Source organism: Pan troglodytes, chromosome 8 (assembly GCF_028858775.2).
Source record: "Pan troglodytes isolate AG18354 chromosome 8, NHGRI_mPanTro3-v2.0_pri, whole genome shotgun sequence".
NCBI classification, from domain to species: Eukaryota; Metazoa; Chordata; class Mammalia; order Primates; family Hominidae; genus Pan; species Pan troglodytes.
This window is the reverse complement of record NC_072406.2, coordinates 83,149,268-83,172,142: the sequence shown is the minus strand read 5'-3', so window position 1 is coordinate 83,172,142 and position 22,875 is coordinate 83,149,268. Positions and strand designations below refer to the sequence as shown.

Below are 22,875 nucleotides of genomic sequence, written 5' to 3'. Positions count from 1 at the left end.
GGCCACTCAGATAATCCAGGTTAATCTCCCTACTTGAAGGTCAGCTGATTAGTAGCATTAATTTCTTCTGCAAAATCCCTTCTTCACAGCCTACCTAGATTCATATTCAACTGAACAGCTAGGGACAGGAGTCTTGGGGCAATGTCTTTATAATTGTGCCTACCACCAATGGCTTCCTAGAGAAGATGGTGCATAGCCTGAGCTCTGCACAACAGTGAGACCTGGGTGGCATGGAGGAAAGAATGCCCCAGCAGGAGGCACAGCACAGGCTAGGACATGAAGGCAGGAATTGTCATGTGTGTTGGAGAAGAGTAAGTTCACTGTGATGCTGCAGAGAGAGTCTGAGAAGGGGGCAGGGGGTGGGTGCCAGGGTCCCCAGATGGGTCCACACTGAAGGAATCAGACTTCAGGGGAGCAGCACTTTTGTTTGGAGATAACTAACTGGGATTTCATGGACCCCTCTGGCAGACACAGTGGGATTCAGGATGCCCTAAAATTTCATAATAAATACTATCCGTACATGAATACATGCATTTTTCTAGGGAACTTTCATCATATTCCCCAAAGAACCCATGACCTACAAAGAGCACAGACCAGCGCTATAATCTGTCTCACCCTTACCCCTCCACTTAGCCAAACTCCAAGTTAGTAACTCCTAGAAGAATCCTTTTGTGACACAAAATAATCCCCTCAACTTCGATGTTACAAATCTGTAGCCAACAGAATTCCAAGCCCCATTTATTTTTCAGGCTTCTTTCCTCCCTCCATAGGGCCCCTAAGAAGGGACAGATGGTTCCACTCATTTTTGGACTTGTTACCTCCCAGGTCTTTCAGGTGCCTGCCTTGGTGCAGGCCACACTGGAGTGTGAGAACCGAGGGCCAGCCTGCTGTCGTATGGTAGGAAGCATGCATGTGTTCCCCATGGGCTTGGACATACCCCTGGTGGTGGAAACTGGGTGAGGGCAGGAGAGGAGAGTATAACAGGAGGCCATCCCGAGCTGCATTCTGCACAGCCACCATCAGAGAAGGGGGCAGACGGTGGTCCATGTAATGTCTCAAAAGGACCAACAAAAACACCGTCCCAAACATCAGCCTCGGAGAACCTGACACCCAGGACATCAGCAGTGGGTTACAACAGTGACGGGGACCTAAGACTTTTAGCCCCTTTTTCTACTATTCCTCTATCTCCTTGCTCTGACTCTCAAGGAGCCAGCAGCAGCAGAAGGACAAGAAAGCAGAAGCGAAGCAAAAGAACAGACCAATCTTATCTCCAAGCCATGGGTCAGCCCTGAGCTGAAGGAAAGGGAGAAGTTTTCAATTGGATGTGAGCATAAATCTCTGAGGCTGGACTGGCCCTGAAAGTGAGTCCTAATTACTAAGATGAGACTCTTCTTACAACCAACAGTAACCGAAAACTTAGAATCTGTCCAAGATGTTGTCAAGAGAAAGGGAAAGGAGGCTTAATAGGAGCATGTTTAAAGCAGTGATTGGAAAAAATGAAGCCATTTCCTATTTGCATCCCATCAAGTTTAACCCCTTTATATTAGTCAGAGTAATTCCCACTAGCCACTCTAATAAGTAGCCCCAAAATCTCGGTGGCTTTGCGCAGGAAGGTTGATTTCTCAGTGGCTTTGCGCAGTGAGGTTGACTTCTTACTCATATGACCTATGTCAAGCAGCTTTCCTAGATGTCTCTCTTCTGTGTGGCGACTCAGGGATACAGGTTCCTTTCATCTTGTGGCTCCACCATCTTGCAGCTTCAAAATGATCTTGGCATCACTCAGGCAACAAGGATTGTAGAAAAGCACACCAGGTAATTATTCACCTCATTCCAGGTAACATATATACCTTCTGCTCACATCCCATTTGCTGGAGTGAGTCATGTGACCAACCTAAGAGCAAGGGAGGCTGAGAAGTATAAAGAAACTCTCAGATGTGAGTGAACACCAACAGCCTTACCATGGTACTCATTGTACTGGTCAAGCAGCCATCAATCATTACATCTTTCCTTCTACTAATTCTTATCAAAGGCCATCTGTGAGGTAGGCCAATGCCTACTACATGAACAAGAGTGTCTCAGAGCTTGCTCCTCCTATGGGTATAGCATGTGGGGTATTAGGTATTGACAATTCAGAGTGATGACTGCCAAGATGGGGAAGTACAGAGTATCATGGAAGCATGGATGAGGAGCACAAAACTCAGGAGTTAGGGGAGGCTTCCTGGAGAAAGCGAGACCTGAAGGATGAAAGGAGTCAGCCAGGTGCAAGGTGGCAGGTGGAGGGCATCAGAAGAGGATTCCAGGCAACAGTTGCAAAGGCCTAGAGACCAGAAAGAGCCTCTGGGGTAGCGTAGCCATCCAGCTCTTTTCCTGGGTGCCCATGAGCCCTTTCTCCCACTAGCTCTGGACCCAGGTGGGTCCTGGCTGTGCATAATCCCACTTGGCCTGCCCCTACCCCTCCAAGCTGGGCAGTTAGGAAAGGTGGCGCATTTCACTTGTGCCGTGTGACCTTGGGCAAGTCAGTAACCCCCTCTGGGCCTTGGCTTCCCATTAGTTGAATAAAGCAGTTGGAAAGTTCCTGAAGGCCCTGTAGCTCAGTAGATGACCTTGCCCAGACGAGACCTCTTTTGGGAATTCCTTTGCCCTATTCTAATCCTGCCTCAACAGCAAAGTAAGGCAAGCTTGGCCATGGAGGGAGAGGGAAAGCCAGTGGGCTGGGGGAGGCAGGGGAGACAGCCTGCTTCTCACCTTCCATCCCGAACCCACCACTAATGAGGCCTGTCTGTGGAGTAATTAGCCACAATCACAGTGGGGTGCATTAGGCAGACACAGCCTCAGTGCAGCGGCAGCAGCTCTTGGGAAGCAAGAGCCCAGGGCTTTGAACACTGCATTACAACAGGGGATGCGTCCTAATGTCACTTAATTACCCCAGACAGCCTCAGATGTAATCGAGCCTGGATGGGCTGGCGGGAGCAGGCACAGGCGTCCAGAGGAGGCTGATGCGTTTATAATGATGCCACTTTGCAAGACAAATCTGGCCTTGGTGGGCTGAAGATGAGGAGGAGGAGGCCGGGGTGAGAGGGAAGAGGCTGTGGTGGCATCCAGACAAGGGTGCCTTCATTCTCCAAAGCCCTAGGAGATCTTCCAGATTTCTCCAGGCAGCAGGAAACTGGGGGACAGGTCTTTACTTCCCACCCCATCATCCAAGAGGCTGTACAGGTTAAGATTTTCCTCTTCGTTCTTTCATTTCATTCCCTGTGAAAGGTGAATAACAGGAATTGTGAGTGGCAGATAAGGGAGGAGGTCCTGGCAGGTGAGACACTGAAGACCAGACACTGTGAGGGGCCGATGGATGTGCTGAGGGAAGAAGGTGGGGAAGTGCCCTCAAGGATGCTGGCTTCCAAGAAAGTCCCATGGACAGGAGGAAGAGCTCTGAGGTACAAATCTGCACACTGAGTTTCAAGGGAGGACTCTCAAGATAGTGCTCTTGCCAATGCATGTGCCTCCAGAGGCCAGAGACCCAGCAATGCAGGCACCTGGGGCCTCTGAAAGGCCCTGCAAGACAGGAATCATGTCTGCCCTGCTCATCTTCATTTTCCCAGCACCTAGCACAGTGCCTCAATAAATATTTATTGATTTGAGAAAATGAACAAATGCCACTAACCCACTGATCCCTTTGGGCTGGGTCATTGCTTTCCCTGGACCTCAGTGATGTCATCTGGGAAATGGGGCCAACAATGCCCAGCTCACCTCCCAGGGCTGTGGTAGCAGGAGTCAGGCAAGCTAATGCTCACAAGACCACTTGCAGTGGTGAGGAGCCCCTGGCAGAGGTAAGGGGAACAACTGCATCTGGAGTCACTCTGTCTCCTGCTTCCTCCATCAAATCCCACAGGCCCACCCAGACCAGACTGACCACCTGGACCAGAAAGAAGCGAAGATCTTAGTGGCCAGGGTTGGGGTGAAACTGCTCTAGGCCTGCAGAGAAGCCAAGAACTCACTCTACCCTTTTCTCTTTCCATCCCTCTCCCCTCTTTGTCCTGACTTATTTCCTATACACCAGGAATGCAGGCTTCTGGCATCTAGCTGTAATACTTCCAAAACTTCAAGAATGGTTGCCATGGAAGAGAATGTTCTTTGGAGAGGTTTTTCCAAAATACTAATGGGGAGAGGGCATGGTGATGGGACACCACTCAGGTGGGGACCTTGCACTGGGAGTGAGTTCAGAATGCCAAGTGGAATGCACGATGACAAATGGTATTTGGGCCCATGCCTCTCATGGATAAGCAGACAGATGGATGGGAGGCCCTTGGAGGACAACCGGCCCTCAGCGGGCATGAGCTAAGGCTCAGAGGTTGGGAGTGGAAGGCAGTTGGTGTGGGCTGCAGAGTGAGGAGGAAGAGAAGGTGCAAACGGATCATCAAGGTCTCTAATACCAGGCAAAAAGTGGGACCCTTCCCTCCCACTGCCCTGCAGGTGAGAACAGTGCTACAGTGATACATCCTGAGGTCACTCTTCTCCCTCCCCTGGACCGCTGAGGACCTTTGCAGCAATCTCTGACCTTAGCTAGCTGTGTGACCTTGGTCAACTCACTATCCCTTCCTGGGCCTGTATACTTCCACTTGGACAACGAGCTAGCAGGATTATATGGTAGTTATCACACTTCTAACTCTGACCTTCTGTCTGCCTGTCACAAAAAGGGGGCTGTGAGAGGCACTGGCTTTCCCTGGGGTCTTTGTCACTTCACTCCAGAGCCTACATGCCCCCTCCCTGGGGTCCCAGCCATCACTGTGACCTACAGTGACATTGAGGGACGTGTTATTCTCTACCCTGTCCAATGGGCCATGTGCCAACACCTGCCTTTTCCGCATGAGCCATCCGTCACTGTCTTGGTGTGTTGGTGGGAAGACAGCTTCATTAGCTCCTCCCGAGCCATTCATTCCCCAGTGCAGAGACAAATGAGGCCCTCCAACCCCCATCAGCCTGGGAGAGTACAGAGTCCTAAGGGTAGTTTCTAAAGGGGTGCCCTGACATTTCTGCTGTCTGTAAAGTTCTTCTGCTGGAGGTCATAGACATTCTCCACAAGGCAGGAGACTCAGCCTCAGCAGGGATCCCCAAAATCTCCATCACCACATGTCACGATGCCTGAAGTCCCCACCATTAGAGGGGTCACGAGGCACTTCAGCCTGCACAATTCTATTAAAATGCAAACACTTCTGGCAGGAGGAGGAAGAGCCTGAGACTGAGAGCCAAGAGTCAAAGATGCTCCTTTCTCTGCTGTGTGAGCTCGGGCAACTGATTTTCCCTTCCTGGGGAAATCTCAGTTTTCCCATCTTTAAAAAAAGGAGTTGGTCTAGAATCTAAGATCATCTCCAAGCCCTTTGATCACTGATAAGAGGTTCAACAGGGCAAACGCTGGGATTCCGAGAATGTGCCAGTATATTTGAGGGAAGGTAAGTGCTCTGAGCCCTCTTTCCCAGAGGACCTGAGGCCATCAAGCACATGGCTTCAGTTTGTCAGACACAGTCAGATCCGTTAGCAAACACAGCTCTCCCCTCTAAACCATTTGGAACTTCTGGTTACTAGCCATGGCTTTAGGGGCTCTGCCAAGCAGTGGGCAGTGGGCAGAGTGGATACCAAGGCCTGTCCTGGTGAATTGGCTGATAATAGGCCTAGAGAGGAGAGAATTTTCTTCCCAAGAATTTTTTTCTAGACTATCAGGATGTGGTTCTGCCTGCTTAGCTGAGATGAGGAGTCCCTCATCTCATGATGCTCATCTTTGCATGATGCCCACCTCATGCATGATGCCACCTCTGGGCCATTTTTAGTTCCCCATGGGTTTAACGAAGAAAAGAGAGCCACCACTTCTCTACTTGCTTGCCCGGCCCAATAGATGGAAGCTCCTTATTTATGGAGGGCAGAGGGAGAGGCAACTCACCTGTATGGGAACAGTGTGCAGAGAAACTCTCACATCTCCACTAATCAAGTTGGATCCTCCGCGGTTGAGCTCCAGAGAGAAAACTTTATGAGGCAGTCTGAGCTCTAGTGGGGTGAGTGGGTTGGAAGCTCCCTGAAAGGTCCCTAAAGTTGAAGGTGGGACAGCTGTGACCACCATACAATGAGGGCATTGGGTCAACTCTCATAGGCTCAGAGTAAACAGAGATGGAGGCTTGTGTGTGTGACCCACCATGTCTCGGCCACTCCATGGAGACATGAGGCAGAATTATCTGTCTACATAAGTGTGACCTTGGCCACCCATGCCAGCTTGGAGTGGGAGCCTCAGAAAGATTCTGTCTCAAAGAGGGGGCCACAAGCCTCAGCTAAGCACTTCTTGGAGTAATCTTCTTTCACCGGCAGCCTTGAAAGAGCAATCATAAGTTTTATTAAAAGAGCTTATTGGGTCAAAATACCACAAGTACTCACCCATGCTCCACACACATGGTCATGGGAAACTGTGAGCCACTGATTACTGATTTGGACTATGACCCTGGCCCCAGGGAGTCCCTCAAGGGGAGCCATGTAAGACACAGCCATATAAGACCAAAGAAACTGAAAGCACACTGAGTATAAGGCTATTGTTTTTCAAGAGGGGGCCCAGGTGGTCAGTGCTCCCAGAGATCAGGAAGGGAGACAGTCAGAGGCAGAAGGAGGGCAGTGGGGATGGCAAAGGCTCAGGGGAAGAAAAGAAGAGTGTGTCTGGGGCCTGAGAGAAGGCTCATCTGGCTGGAATGAGGGCAAAGCCAGGAAGTGGACAGGGGCCAGAGAGGGCCTTCAGGGCCTGGCTATAGGATTTGTAGCTCGATCCTATAAGCAGAAGGAATCTCTTGAAGGCTTTTGATAACAGAAAGGGCTAGCGCTTGAGGGCCCTGAGAGAACACCTAATTTGGCCCTTCATTTTAAAGGTGGAAATCCTGAGACCCAGAGTTGGGAAGGAACACACTTAAAGTCATCCAGGCCTTTTAGAACCATGGCAAGGCAGGTAAATTTAAGCCACTGATCACTCCATGCCAGAAGTAATTGTGTTCTGTGGGAAAGAGATGCACCCTGCCATCCCAGCCCTGGGGACAGGGCTTTCAACACCACATAGGCTGTGGACAGCTTCCAGCCACCCAGCTTTCACGTTGGAATCAGACAAGAGGCAGGGTATAGAGGGTTTCAGCACCACTCAAATTGTGGAGCGTTCCTGTCCATTGCCTTCCCACCAGAAGAGGGTTTGTAGATGCCTTCAGCACCTCGCAAAGCCATGGACAGCTCCTGGACACTCAGTTTCCCCACTGGGGAGCCCAAGCCGGGAGTGAGAAAGCAGTGGGGAGAGGGGCTGGTGTGCTGACTTCTATTATCAGGGGGCCCAGATGCAAAATGAATGCCTGTCATATTTATCCTTCTCATCACTAATAATAAGTGGCCTGATTTGTCAAGCGGGGATAGATCCAAAGATGCCAATTAAGAAGAGAGAAAAGCCCAGCTGCACTGTATTTATCTGCTGTACAGATGCATGGTGACAAAAAAGAGTCCAGATCTTGGGACCTCCATGCCCCAACCCCTACCCCCCTCCCACCTTCTTTCCACCTCACTTCCCCTGCCTCATCTGCCTCCTCTTCGTCTCTTCTGCCTCCTGCTCTCTCTTTTCCATCATGTCTTGTCCTCACATTTTACTGCACTTTCATCTCTCTTCGAACCCTTTATTTTATTCTCTCCTCCATCTTTTCTCTTTCTCCCTTCAACTCTCATCCCTCCCTCTCTCCTAGACCCCTGGATTACTTACCATTCACTCTCACTCTTTGGTTTACCAATATCCCCTCTTTACCTCCCCCACTACATTCCTGTATCCCCCTCTCCCAGGTCCCTCTCCTCCAAACCTCTGGATGCTATGACCCTTGTCTTCCGAACTGGCTTCCTCTCATAATCTCAGTTCACAAAGCATATTCTAGATTCAGAGGGTTAAATGGATGTGAACTACTGAAGGAAAACTAGAAAAGCCATAAATAGGAAGGTTTTTACTTAAACTGCAAGCAAGCAGAGCCAATTTTTTAGAGGTTTTAGCTTTGAAAACTAAAATAAGATCTTAGGGAGACAGTTTGACTGGGTCCCTGAATCTAGATTAAAGTCTGAACCCATGCAAAAACTTCTCAATACTGCCGTCCCTGGCCCTGAACCAATCATGTCTGAGCCCTGAGGTCATCAGAGCAGGCCTTTTTCAGGTAGCAGAGGGGTTCTAAATAGCACCAAGAATCTTCATTCTATATCTTAGGTCTCTCCAATCAAGAAGTCACAGAGAAATGCCCCCAAAATAAAAATAGCCCCACAAAGCCATTGTACTCTAAGTGGGGTTCAGGTAGGATGTGAAGATGTATCCATTTTGGTGTCTTTTATGGGGTTAAGGAGAGGGTGACAATGCATCATCCTGGTGGTCTCCACTCACTATCATCATGAGAGATTATTGTCCTCTTGTGGAGGACACATCCCACCCAGATATCCCAAGCTGGGGTATGCATCTTTTCCTGTCTCTGCTCCACTAAGGCCATGACCTTCACTCTCCAGGGTATAGTGAAAATCATTCCCTGGATTTGGGGATTCTGAGTCCAAAGCTGCTTGTATAAGCAGAGGTCCCCTCTTTTTGGACCTCCAGCCCCAGACCCACAACCTCTCCAGCACACGATGACTTCACATTGCAGGACACCAAGGCTGACCATTGAGATGGGGTGGGGTTGCATTCAGTCTGGCTGAGATGAAGGGCTAGAGAGCAGGCCAGTCTATGGCCAGGAAGAAAAGAAAGCCACATGACCTCTGAGAGACTGCTGGTCTTGCCATCCTGGCCAGAACCAGCTTCCCTGGACTTCACCAACTGGGTGTGGACAGGAGGCCCTTAAGTCACATCCTGAAATGTACCTGCATGCATAGGGAAATGAGAAAAACTGCCCCAAACTGGTCGGAATGCCAGTAACTACCTCACTTTCTGGTTTAATAACTGCCAGTCTCATCCTCCTCTGCCTTTCCTCCATCCCCAGGGGCCAGCTGAGAGCATCCCCCACTGACGTCCCTGAGCAAGAACTTCAGGCATTCCTCCCAAGGTCCAAGGTTCCCCAGGCACTCTTTCTTCTTCCCAGGCTGCCTGCGCCAGAGGCTAAGCCTGAGCCATCCTTGGAGTGGCATGATGACATGTAAGGCTTCTGTAGTGGCCACGGTTTCTTAGGCCCTTTGGAAGCCCCCAGGGCACAGGAATCAAGTCACCTGGCTCTATTCCCAACTCTGGATGCTAACTTATAGTTTTCAAAGTAGTTCCACATTCATGATGTTTTTTTTTCATGATCTTATGTGATCCTCACAACAGCCCTAGGAAGAGACCAAGATGATGTGGTTTTATCCCCACATTTCAGACAAGGAACTTGACATTCATTTTAGAGCCCAAATTAGAATTCAGACTCCTTGGCCAAGTATGGTGGCTCACGCCTATAATCCCAACACTTTGGGAGGCCAAGGCGTGAGGATCACTTGAGGCCAGGAGTTCAAGACCAGCCTGGGCAACATAGCAAGATACTATCTGTATAAAAAATAAAATAAATAAAATTAAATAAGATTCCAGACTCCTTGCAACATAGCAAGACACTGTCTCTACAAAACAAAATAAAATAAAAATTAAATAAGAACCCACACTTCTTGTTCAATGTTCCTTCCTCTGCTCCATACCTTCAGAGACTATTTCAAGGACAGTCTTGAGATCATGCAATAATCACTAGGTTAATGTCTGAAGCTGATCTTGAGTTCTTGGGGAGACAGCTGTCATAGACAAAGAAATGATTGTCACAACCAGTACCTATGAGCAGAGACATATAAAGTCACTTGCTGCTGGTTCAATTTATGCTCACAAAGTCCAGAAATGCTGCATGAGCCTGTTTAACACCTCCAAGACCCAGGAATGGCCTTATCAGACAAGAACTGCCTACTCCATTTTTCTCATTATATTATATTATATTATATTATATTATATTATATTATATTATTTTCTTGAGACAGTCTTGCTCTGTTGCCCAGGCTGGAGTGCAGTGGCATGATAGCTCACTGCAATCTCCACCTCCTGGATTCAAGCAATCCTCCTGCCTCAGCCTCCTGAGAAGCTGGGACCAGAGGCATGCACCATCACACCTGGCTAATTTTTGTGTATTCAGTAGAGACAGGGTTTTACTATGTGGTCAGAATGGTCTTGAACTCCTGACCTCAGGTGATCCGCCCGCCTCAGCCTCCCAAAATGCTGGGATTACAGCTGTGAGCAACCACACCCGGCCGCCTGTTTAACTCCTAACGACAAAGTGGGCCACTGAAAATCACTCTGGGCTGGTAAGTTGGCAGTGTTTTCTACAAGCCTGCATCTTGCTCCTCCCTTTTTTACCTATCATTGGAATAATAAAATCATAATGATAACAAACATTCATTGGGCACATAATGTATTCAAGGCACTGGGCTAAATACTTTACAGACATCATTTCATTTATTGATCACAACAATCCCACAGCGTGGGTAGTATTATCTCCCCTTTTTCAGAGGAGAAGACTCAAGTTCAAGGATAATAAGTAACTTGCTCAAGGATGCAGCTTGAAAGTGGCAATCAGCACTTGAACTCAGATCTGTATTTCTCAAGTGCTGGAGCTTAGGATCAAATTCTTTGCAGCCTCCTGTCTTGAGGTCTGGCCCCCAGACTGAGGCCTTGGCGAAGGTGCAGATGGAGGCAATTCTTCCACCAGCAGCAGCCCTCAGAGTCCATCCACCTAGACTTGGCAGAAGCTGAGCAGCGCTCTACCTTCCTTTCTGGGACGTTCTCACAGCTCAGCCACTGTAGCAGACACTGTTGGTTCTCCACCTATATCCCCTCCTCCTTCCCATTTCAGGGCACACTGGCCCAACCGCCAACTGCCATCTTTATTTCTTTGCCTGAGGACTTTGACTGCTGGGTCCTCTTTGCTGAAAAGAAGGCCAGAAATGTCAAGGATGCCTCCTGGGAGCAGCCTTCAAGCAATGGCTGGTGAGACTTGCTACATAAAGCCCCCTGCTCCCTCACTCCTTGGGTGGGCGCATGTGCCATGCCAGCTCTCAGGTTCCCCAGCAGGACTGGGCTTCACTCATCCACCATGGAAGCTGGCTCGGTAATGCCCCTCCTGCCTTCCTGCTGTCCCTACGGTGTTTCTTGCACTTAAACACATGTCTCAGGATTGGCTTCTGGCGGAACCCAAACTAAATCTCCCTCTTCCTACTCTCAGCAGCATCCCCGGGGAGGCCACCGGATGAAGTTCAGACTCTAAGTTGGTGTGCAATGCCCCGCGTGCTCTAGCCCTCGCCCACCTCACTTCTGGATACCCCTCTTCCCACACTTGCAAGACTCTCCTCACACCACTCGCCCTATCCGAAGGCCCACCCCGCAATCCCATCCCCTCCACTTGGTGAATATTACTCACCTTTCAAGACTCAGCTCAATGGCTGCTTCCTCTAGGAATTCATTTCTGACCACCCTCCCTCAGTGAAAGGCAATCATTCCTGCCAGGGAGCCCTAGGTGACCTGAACTTGCCCCTTGCTCCCTCGTTCCTTGGGGGGTGCATGTGCTATCCCCATCCCTGTGACCCATTGTGGGGCTTACTGTTCATGGGGCCACCTCTCCCACTCAGTGGTGAGCCCCTTGAGGGCAGGGGACAGCCTGATCCATCTCCCAGCTGTCAGGCCAGCTCCCTAATAAATGTGTCCTGAATGAATGACGGTGTCTCTGAGATGAGAGGAGGAAAGGCAGGCAGGAGGTAGTTGGGGCAGGCGGCTGCTGGAACTCATGGTGCAGGGTGTGTTTGGTCCCATCATGGTCTCAGAACCTGTCCTCCCATGCCCCAGGAGCTCAGCAGTTGGGCCCATTGAATCCAATGGGTGCTCTGATCTCTTCCTTTCTCTCAGCTCTGCCTGCCCTGGTCAACGAGCCCACATCTAACGCAGGGTCTCCCTTGTACTGGCCCCATCCCAGGTGATCAGTGGAGATAAGCTGATATTCTGGAAAGAGCACCAACCTGAGTTTAAATTCCACTGACTATGGGTCCTTGAGCAAATTAAATGGCCTCTGTTTTCTCATCTGAACCTCAGTTTCCCCAACTGTAATGGGTAATAATTGACTGTCCCTCACAGGGAAGCTGTAGGCATTTGAGATGATAACCATGAAGGGCCTGGCACATCTACTGGAAGGTGAGTTGTGCAGGACATGGGAGGTGTGGAACACATTGGGCATTGAAATTTGTCAATTTCAGCCCAGTCCTCCACTTCACAGATGGGAAGCCAGGCCCAGAGAGCAGTTACCTTCCCAAGGTCACGGAGACTGTCAGGGACAGGCCTGCAGGTCTGAGCTGCTTGGCTGTGTTTGTTCCACTGCACCAAGTGGCTGATTTGCAGCCATCGTTGTTTAGCTAAAAATAGTTTAAAATCTCTTCTTCCCTTTTCCCCATGGTGGTCCTTGTGCAGAGTTCACTGACGACTCCCCATTCACTACCCTACCTTGGCAAGCCTGCCCCACACCTGGCTGCCCATACCTGCACACACCTCACCTTCATCAGCAAAGATCTATCCACTCCCCAGGTTGTGGATCTCCAGGGCTGCAAGGCTGAGGGCGCTGAAAGAGGCTGGGGACTTGTGGAGTCGTGGATCCACCTGCCCTCTCTCTCCCACCATCCCCACCCATGACCCCAAGATCACTCAGCAAGAAGGCCAGACTTGGAGACCAGCTGGGGGGCAGAGGACCCCTTATTCCCTTAGCAAATGTCTGTTGCCCTCCCATGAAGCTCCAAGCTCTGTGCTAAGCTTTAGGGAGGCAGAGCTAAAACTGTCACTAGATGCACCCCAAGATATTCAGGGTTAGGGTAAGTGAAGAGACAAAGCAAGCAAAGAATGAGCTCTTTATGTGAGAGCCAACACTCCTCAAGGCAAACACCAGGAACTGGGGGAATGGGGGCAGCATGAGTGGGTGGGCACTGGCCTGGGGACACTTCCTTCAGGGCTCACAAAATCCTGAGCATCACGGGGCCTGGCAGCAAACCCCAGATCCCCCAGAAAATGCCTGTGATCGGATCAGCTTGCAGAGGGGAGCCCAACTTGGTGAGAAGAAAGTAGGGGACCATCCTCTCCCCTCCCGCAGCTCTCCATTCTCCCATCCCCCACAGCCCCAGCTCCTGCCCCTCCACCTCTCACACCGTCCTATTAATAACTTGTGATACCATTAGCTTTTGCTGTCACCAGCAATGACAACTCAGAAGCCCCCGAGAGCTGTCTGCAAAGACAATAAACGAGAACTCTTAATTAACACCTCCCTTAACTAAATAAATTAATTTTATGCAGTTGCGATGTCAGCAATGTGACTTGCCAATGACTGAGGCCACTCGGACAGACTTGGCAAGGGCTGCAGGGCAGGCTCAGCGGGGTGTTAAGCTCTGCGGGGTGTCAGTGGACAGCAGGGCATGGGCATGAGCGCCAGCCTAGCCTGCGGATGGCATCCCGGGCAGGACAGCCAGGTGGCTGCATGTGGAGTTCCAGAGGGGCAGTCTGGGGACCCAGGGCCTTTCCCAGCTTTGCCTCTACCTCCTGAGTGGCATTAGGCAAGCTTCCTCCCAGGGCCTCTGTTTTTCTCATCTGTAACACGGGCATCCTCTCTTGTCATGCCTGCTTCTCAGGGCTGTGGAGAGGATAAGAAGATGCAGGGTAGGAAAGGGGTTATAAACTATAGAGTGTCGTGCATGCGTGAGAAACGCTGATGACACCACCCTCCAGCTGCTAGTCAGTGCTAGCTGGGCAATTCTGTTCTTCCTCTGACAACACACAGACAGGGTGAAATGGCCCCTGGGTCCCTGGGCAGCCCTGAGCTTCCCCAAGGACAACTTGGGGACAGGAGGACTTCTTCAAGGCCATCACCCTCAGAAAGCTTTGGTTATCCACCCACTCAGCTTATGTGCTCACAGCAAATGAGGCCAGGACAGTGAGCCATTCCCAGTGCTCCTATTGGACAGAATCTGCACTGGCCCCAGGCTGACACTGGCCCTGACCTGGTGAGACCTCTGGTCCAGCCCTGAGTTGAGGTCCTGAAGCCAAGCCCAGCTGTACCCAGCTCTGACCAACTTTTTCATTCAGGATCCGCGTGAGCCCCCAGCCATTGCCTGAGCCAGCCCCTGACCTCAACCCCTGGCCAAGCCCCGACCCAGCCCTCCCTGTCACCCTTCAGTTCCAATGCCAGTCCACATGACCCCACCCCAACCAAGCCTAGGAGAGCCCCCTCCTCCCACTCAAAACTACACTCTGCTCCAAACCGTGTCAGCCTTGCCTTGGGAAAAAGAGAGAGACCCCAGTGTCCCCAGCAGTTTACACTGCGGGCACCTTCCACAAACTGCAGAGCCCTCCTGCCCACACTATCCCCTCAGCACGTGCCTGTCATTAGCCATTCTTCCCAGTTGGCACTATTTTCAGGTATCTGCACACAGAGACATCTAGCAACTCACCAAAAGCCACACAGCATAGCTGTGGCTGGGCGAGGACTCAGATGACCACCAAGAGATTCCTAATTCACTCACTCAGCCATTCAGTCACTAAACAAACATGCACTGAGTACCCACATCCATGCCAGGCCCTCGGGGTCAGTTATTGGAAAACAGACATGGCCCCTGCTCTCAAGGAGCTCACAGGCTGGGCAAAGATGAGACTTCTTCCCTGTAACTGCACCAAACTTCTTGCAGTTGCTGCCTCATTCCCTCCCCAACACACACACACACACACACACACACACACACACACACGCTCCACCCTCCAGGCTGGCAAAGTGGAGACACACCTGAAATTAGCATAATGGGCTTGGGGGGGTGGAGGGAGGCCCAGGACCTCTTTGTCCATCTGTGATGCTACCAGGAATGAGGCCCGTGTTGGTGGCTGTGGGAACACGCAGTGCTGCATCAGTAATTGGGTCCATGTGGGCAGGGGATGAGCAATGATGTCCCCATGTCCCTAAGCACACAGGGTGACTTGCAGTGACCCTGCCTAAAGCCCACATCTCCACAGCCATGATGGAGTAGCAGGCAGCAGCCACTGGGCTGAGGCTGCAGGAGACCTGCCCACCAGGCCTTCCCACATGTGCGGGCTCTGCACAGGGCAGGATGTCAGGGAGGCTGAGGACAGAAACCCAGGGGCTGTCCCCAGCTTCTAACATCAGCGGGTCATAGAACTTCCTGCCTCAGCTTCTTGAAATCATGGCGTCCTTGACCTCAGGTACCCCTTCCATTATGCTCCGGCTCTCCCAACTTCTTAGGAGCCTCCTCAACTCCTGGCCCCTTCTGCGGAGGAGGCGGGAGGCAGTGAAATCATGGCATGAAGAGGTGGCGGACCCGAGCTCCAGCCCCCATGCTGCAGGAGCAGCTGTGTGACCTTGGGCAGGTCACCCAGCCTCATGCACCACCTCAGTGTCTCATCTAAGAAACAAGGCTGTGGGAGCCCGTCCCACAGGGTGGTGGTGACATCAGACTGCCACTGTGCTTGGCTAAAGGCTGGAGGCACAGAGGGTACCCAGCCAACGGGAGTTCCTTCATCTTATCTCACCTGCCACAGAGCCAGTCTCCCAGCACCACAGCCCCAAAGCAGCCCCCCAGGTGGGAAGTGCCTTGGGGGTACCTACTGTTCCTTTGCTCACCACCCCTCCACAGCCTCCTCTTGGGTGGTCTTCAACTTCTACTTTCCCTCCCCCACGTCCTGACATCTGCCTCCTCCTCCCCACCCCTCACACAGAGCTCTCCTGATGCCCTGAGGCCTCCAGTGCCTCCATTCACAAGGAACTGCAATGGTAGAGCCTTAATCTGTGTTCCTTCTCCTGGGCCTCCATATTTTGGAAGCTGGGACTGTTGACCTAAATGTATCCAAAGAAATGACTTCCTAATGGTGGAATTACGGGTATCGGGCATCTTGGTAGGAGGGAGCTTTGAGAATGAGAGCCTTCTTAACACCTCTCCAATCACACCCCATGGCTCCCCTTCAGGGTAAGAGTCTTCCTACACAGAGATCAGTGGATCTGGAATAAAGCCAACAGCCGCCGCCTAGCCCTGAGCATGCTTGGAAACCCACAGCCTGCTCTTGGACAGGAAGGTTCAGCCACAGCAGCCAGGACAGCTGCAGCTTTAAGAACAACTCCTGAGCCCAGAGAAGCATGGAGTGGAGGGGATTGATTTTTGGGTCCTCCTGGAGACTGGGATCCAAAATCAATCTGGCAATTAATAGGCAAGGTGTGAAATGGCTCTGGTTTCAGGCTCCCAGTGTCCCTGGTTGTCTTCCCCAGAGAAGGGCCCTGCTGCCTCTGTGCTTCCTTCCACTCCCCATATTCTGGGGCTCTGGTGACAGCTCCTGAGAAGTCCAGCTGGCTGGCCCTCTTCCAGGGCCTTGTCACCTGGACAGGGCCACAGGATAAACTTGGCCAGCTGGCAGGGCTGGGAGGAGGGAGCAGGCAGCCTGGATTAGTGGCCAGGGAAGGGAAAGCCACCAGGGGCCCTTTCAAGCCCCTCCATCTCCACCCCTACATCGCAGGTAAGAAGCAGGACATGGCGGGGCTTCTAGGGACTCTAAATTTCCAGAGGGCCAGCACCACGGGGGCAAATAACTGTCCATCCTATGTCCTCCAACCACTCTGCTGACCGAGCCTGGTGGACAGGCCCTCCCCCATTGCACAGACAGGCTGCTTGAGCTCCTAAGAATGTGTCCATCCAAGTGCCAAGTGGGTGGAATGGCCCCCAGATGCTCAGAACAGAACTGGGTGTGGGCTATGAGCCCGTAAGAGAAGGTTTCTTGGAGAGGCAGGGACTCAGCTGAGTGGTTGGGGGTGAAACCCAGAAAGGAAAAAGGAGAAAAGTGGCACGCCCAGTGAGGGATGAGTATGTGCCAAGGTCAGGGGATAAGATAAACAGGTCACAGCACAGTGCGTGACAGTAGGGGGACAGAATGGCCCAGCTCAAGGGCTGGAGCACAGCAGCCTTCAAGGTGTGGGCAGCTGATGTCAGCAGCCAACTCCTGTCCACCCTGCATGCCATGCTGGGGTCACCCCAGACCCACTGATCTACATCTCTTCCTTGTTCTCCAAGCGGCCCCTCTCTCCGGCCAATGGGTCAGCTGTCAATAGCTACATTTACAATCTCCATTATATCTCCATTGCCCAAATTTCTTTTCCTCATTTTTCTTACTAAAAGACAGTCTTTAAAAAGGAGTCCCTGAGCTCAGCCCTTTTCCAGCCTCGTTAATTTCATGCCCCACCTCATTTGTTCCAAGGACCTACTTTCCCCTCGCCCGCTGCCGCCTTCCTCCCGCCAGCTATATTCGGATCTCTGCTCCGTCCTCCGTAACCTTGTGTGCCGCTCAGAGTTCTGCGGGTGTTTTTCTCTGCCGAGGAACTCTGGACTCAAAGGAACCGCAGAGGTTGTCTGTTCACATCCAACCCCCTCCTCATGCCTGAAACTGGAATCCCTTTTCCAGCCCAAGGTTATCTGGTCTCAGTTGCACTCCTGCAAGGACAGGCTGCTGCTCACTGCAGGGCAGCTTTAACTGAGACCAACTTCTTCCAGAAAGGTGGAACCAATCTGCCACTGATTGCCGTTTCCTCTGTGTGTTTTGTCTGAGTCAAGTCTCACAGACAATACTGTCAGCCCCCAGGTGCAGGGCTCAGTCATCCCTTTCTTTGGAATCCTTTGGACTAAATGTCCTTTGGTTACCTTGGATGTGCAAGACATGTGACAAAGCACCATCCCTTGCTCACACTGCTGCTAGTGCTGAGACACTCACTCCTGCCCCTGTGCCTCCAGCAGCCACTGGGGGAGAGTGGCAACCTAGAAACTTCTCCTCATTTGAGCTGAAAATCACCTCTTGGCCCTCCCCACCCTCTGGAGCTAGCTCTGCCTTCAGGAATCACCTGGAGCAAGTGGAATTCTCCTTCCCCCAGACAGACATTCAGACCCTGAGAATTCCATCATGTTCCTCCCAAGTCCTGCCCTGGCCTGGCTCTGCAGCCCAGGCACCACCCACTCCTCTCCAAAAGACACAGGGCAGTTCACCAACATTTATCCAAGGGTAGGGTCCCTCACTCGGGCTGAGGTCTGTGCACAGCCAGACCGATGTCAACAGTTAATGCAACGCAAACCTGCACAGGGCTTTGGCAGCTGCTCACACTGTTAGTTCGTGTGAAGTCAACAAACGTTCCCAAGCAGATTTTGCACAAACTTCCCTCAAGCTGAGCCATGGGCCCTTCCTACCTAGCTGGCAGACTTCACATTTCTCTCTGTTGAATCCCACTTCTTCATTTCACTCAGGAGTCCCAGCCTGCAGAAATTCTTTGGGGACCTGTTGTGGCTTCTGTTGGGTGGGCCGTCCCTCTCAGCCTGGTGACATGCCCAGACTGGATCATCAGAGGCTGTCTCTAGCAGGGTAATTGTGAGGAGAGAACCCTGGGGCCCCTGGAAACATATTGTCACCCCAACCCCGCCCAACCACCTTGGCTTGCCAGGGGAAGGAGTTTACTGTGGTTCTGCAGTTTCATAAACTGGTTTGGTGGAGCGGGAGTGTGGGGGTTGGCAAACAAGGACCCCAGCCCCTCAGCACAACACCAAAGTGAGCCAAGGCCTCTGAGTCTGATCCCAACCTGCTCCTGCCCACAGGTCCAGCAGGAGGTGCCGGGAGCCCAGGAAACAGGTGGAAAAGCTGGGGGCATGGGCAACTTTGAGGGTACAGAGAGGCCACGAGGGACCAAGCTCTGCGGGATCAACTGTTCCTGGCTCCCAGGGAGATATAACCCCCAAATGAGTGCCCAGACCTCAACAGAAGCTGTCTCTCCTCCTCCTTCTGGTTCTTGCTGGGTGAGGGCCCCACCCACTGCCAATTGGAATGGAGGCAGTGTGTGGTCCTCACAGATGATAGACAGAAGCCCCCCAACAAACACCCCGTAGAAAGCAAGGGCCTGGGACTCAAAACATGCCCCTGTGTTAAGCAGTCATTTCCCATGAGACTTGCCCAACACCCCAAACTGCAACAGCCATCCTTCGACTCCCACACTGTCCCTAATTTTCTGGAAGCAGAGCAAAGGGAGCCCCCTGCGGAATGGGCTGCTGGATCCTCAGATCGATTTGGGATCTCTCAGTAGGGCCTCACCCAGGACTTCACCTCTCACTCACCTACCCACCTGAGGATGCCGGAAACTCTCCCATCAGCCACGGGCTCTTTCAAGCTAAGGCTCCTAGTTAAAGGGCAGACGCTGTGCAAGGGCAGGTCAACCTACGGAGCCCAGGCCTAGCAAAGCCAACAGGCCACTCCACCAAGACCCTGCCTCTCAGGGCCAGACTCACTCAAGACCTGCCTTCTCCCAGCAACCATGCAGGGTCATCTCTGTTCTACAGCTTCCTTGAGGGAGGAGCCCTGGGCCTGCATCCTGGACGGGCACCCAGGTCACCCCCTCACCTTCAGTGCTGGTGAATGATGAAGCCGTGGTCATTCCTTTCCCTCCCCAGCCCCACCCATCAACAAATAGGCACGTGGGCTAAACCATGACTCTTCATTTCAATCCCCATGACTGTGGGAGGCAGGGGCAGAGCAGAATCACTATCCCCAGTTTACAGATAAGGAAATAGGATCAGAGACGGAAGCAACCTGTGGTCACCCAGAGGGAGAGTGGAGAGCCCAGACAGGGGTGTCTAGCTCCCAGGAGGGCGGCCTCCCACACCCTGGTCTAGGGCATTCCACCCTCACTCCCACCGCCCTCCCTCTGGTTCTGTCCAGACCATGCCGACCCCAAAGCGTTCCCCAGGAGAGGCAGGCATGAGCATGGCCGCTCACTGTTCTCACTGCTCACCTTGGGCACGCAAAGCATTCAGGTGTCAGGGCCCTTTCTCACTCATGAACATCCAAAGAGGCCTATGCCTGCTGTGTCTACACCCTCACCCCTGCAATCAGGTGATGCCCTACCACACCATAGAAGCTGCTCTCACCAGGTCACCTTCAGCCTCCCAATTGTCACTCTGGACTCTTTCACAGCTGCCGCCCACTCCCCTTGGTTTTGGGACACACAGCCCCATTCCAGCACTGCTCCAACTCTTGTCCCAGTCCTAAGTGGCTCTCGCCCCTGAGCTTCTCCTGCAATGCAAACCTTCTACAGATTTGTACCCTTGGCCTGCAAATCCCTCCTCCTCCTCTCCCCGCGGTCGCTCTGATCCATTCACCCCATGGCTTCTGAGACTTCTCTAGGTGGACCATTCTTCAGCCCACATTTCTAGCATTCCCTGAGCTACGAACAGAACATTCACCACACTTTAAAATCCTGCTTCTCCTTCAAGATCAAGTCCCGACTTCTCCTCTTCCAGAAAGCCTTGCACAATGTCCCCATGTACTGCTATGTCACTCAGGGTGTCACGTCCTCTTCTAGCTGTGATGGTCCTACCCACACCTGCCAGATGGCACTGACTAGATGGGGAAATGACCCCCATAGGCAGCCAGGCCCATCATGTGAACTGGCACTAAGGGCTCTGCCCCATGGGCAATAGACCATCAGATAGGGCTATGGGATCGCTTAAGAACAGGAGTTCAAGGCCAGCCTGGGCAGCACAGTGAAACCCCATCTCTACAAAAAGAAAAGCTAGAGCAAGAGGCCAGAAGAGGAGGGTGGAGGATGAAGCAGACAAGTAGAAGAAGGGTCAGAGACCCTGGAGGTGAGGCAGGAAGTAGGCGGAGAGGCGGCAGGGAGGAGTCCTGAGCTGCCTGGCTCCTGGCTCCATCTCTCCTCCCAATAAACCTCTTTATCTTAAGGCCACCTGGATGAACCTCTGGAATTAGTGAGTAAAGGATTCCAGCACCCCAAACAGATGAATGCCTTTCCTCCTGCGGGCTCCTCCACAAACACAGAACCCTCGGGGTTTCCTCCCACCACTGCCCCAGGGCCCTCTGTGGGATGAGAGAGCTCGGGAAACTGGCAGCCTGAGACACCAGCAACCTGGAAGGCCATGCTGCACAGGACTTCATGGGCTCATGGCCCAGCACTGGGGCCCATTAGGGTTAGCTGCTGTGGCCAGAATCCAGTCTCCTGTCCCAGGAGCCCCTCCCACCTCACACCCAAGTGCACATAGGAGTCCGGCCAGTTGAGGCCCAGTCACGGCTCGGAGTGAGGCTGCAGATCTCTCTGGCATGTTGGGGCAGGAAAAAGCCTGGGAAGGGTGGCCTGGCCAGCATCCATGGTTGACAAAGAAGGAAACTGAGGTCCAAGGAGGGTGGCTGAGGCCAAGGGTGGAGAGGGTCGGGCGGGGCCGGCAGAGCCCTGTCTCCTGAAGGAGGCTCTGCTGTTTCTAGCGCATCTCACAGCCTCTCTGGGGAGATCTAGTTTCCTTCCTGGTTTCTACACGACCTTGGGCCAGTCACCTTTGCTCTCCCCACTTCATTTCCTCCTGCATTTTAAAGAGGCCTAAAGCTCGGCATCGGGGATGTGGAGTGGCGAGAGCCAAGCCGCTGCCCGGAACCAGGCTGTTGTAGGGGCACAGGGCCAGGTGACCTTTCAGGCACTGTCAGGTGACCGGCACCCTGGAGGGCTGGACAGATGGAGACCAGAGCCTGGGGCCTGGACCAAGAGATCAGCTCAGGACTCCTCGAGTACAGGGAGGTCTTCAGTGCCCGGCTGGCCCACCCCTCTGCCAATCCCGCAGGTGCTCCCAAGCAAACCTCTCCGGCAATTTTTCTTAACATATGATCTCCTGCTGTCACTCCATCGCCTTCCCTCCCAGGTAGTTCTGGGGCTGGGGGATGTGTGAGTGTGTGTGTGCGCGAAAGTGTGTGGGGTGTATGAAGGTGTGTATGTGGGGGATGGAAGCAGGGGCTGTGTGAAGATGGGGAGTCTGAAGATGTAGGCTGTTGGAAGGTGTGTGTGCAAGTGTGCATACTCGGGCATGGCAGCCATGAGGGAATCTGTAGATGGCTCAGGGGGCATGTGAGGAAGAGCGAAGCTAGAAGTACAGCTCCTGGGGGGCTGGGCACCAACTAGGCCTGTGAGCAGGTTTCATGGTAAGAGTCAGCACCTGCATCCATCCGAGGTGCCAGCACTGCAGGGCCTGCTGTCCGAGCCACAGCAATTGGCAGGAATGACATCGAGGCTCATCGCTGGCCTGCCCAGGTCAGTGGGGGGTCAGCATGGGGCCCCAGCTTCCTGGCTCCTGGACTGAGGCTACCCCTGCCCTGTGCCATCTGCTCCACACCCCAGGCTCTGCTGGTTACAGGCAGCACCAGGGCTGAAGCTCAGCTATGGTGAACTTTGGGACCCTCATTCAGCCACCCTCTGAGGACTGAGGACTGAAGGTGCAGCTCTGTGTGTGCCCTCCATAGGCCATGAGCAGGCAGAAGCTCTCACCTGAGCCCACCCCTCCTGCCAGCCCTCTACCCTTCCTTGCCCAGGCACAGTAAGCTGGGTGGGAGTGACAGAGGGTGCCTGGCTGGGGCCAGACAGACAGACAGCTGAGGCAGGCAACACACAGGAAACTGGCATGAGTAGGTCCCTTGCTCCCCAGCCTGCCTGCTGGAGGAAGAGGGAGGAAACTGCCACTTTCCCTCTCCCCACACACCCATGTGCAGCAGGAAAGAGGCTGGGAAGGCGGCCTTGGACCAGGGAGAAGAGAGGTGGGACTGGGGCCCAGTGTCAGGCTGACAGGTACCCATGGGAGCACCCTCTCCAGCCACCCATCCCACATGGTCTCACTTCACAGAATGAGAAATAGAGGCCCAGAGAAGGCAAGTGAGAGGGCCTTTAGGTGGCCTGGCCTGTCATTAGCAACCATTCCTGGCCCAGGGGGCTCCATGTCTGCCCCTCCCAGTGAGGCAAGCTCCATTAT

The 22,875-nt window shown here is 52.7% G+C and overlaps 1 long non-coding RNA gene across 1 annotated transcript; it reads right to left on the bottom strand.

The window, feature by feature from the left end:
- Window positions 1-1,647: 1,647 nt before the first annotated feature.
- On the bottom strand, window positions 1,648-18,401 carry LOC107966927 (uncharacterized). The gene is made up of 3 exons (XR_001706984.3): window positions 18,274-18,401; window positions 2,925-3,252; window positions 1,648-1,907 (listed from the first exon to the last, which is right to left on the bottom strand). It is a non-coding gene; the product is annotated as an uncharacterized LOC107966927 (long non-coding RNA).
- Window positions 18,402-22,875: the final 4,474 nt, after the last annotated feature.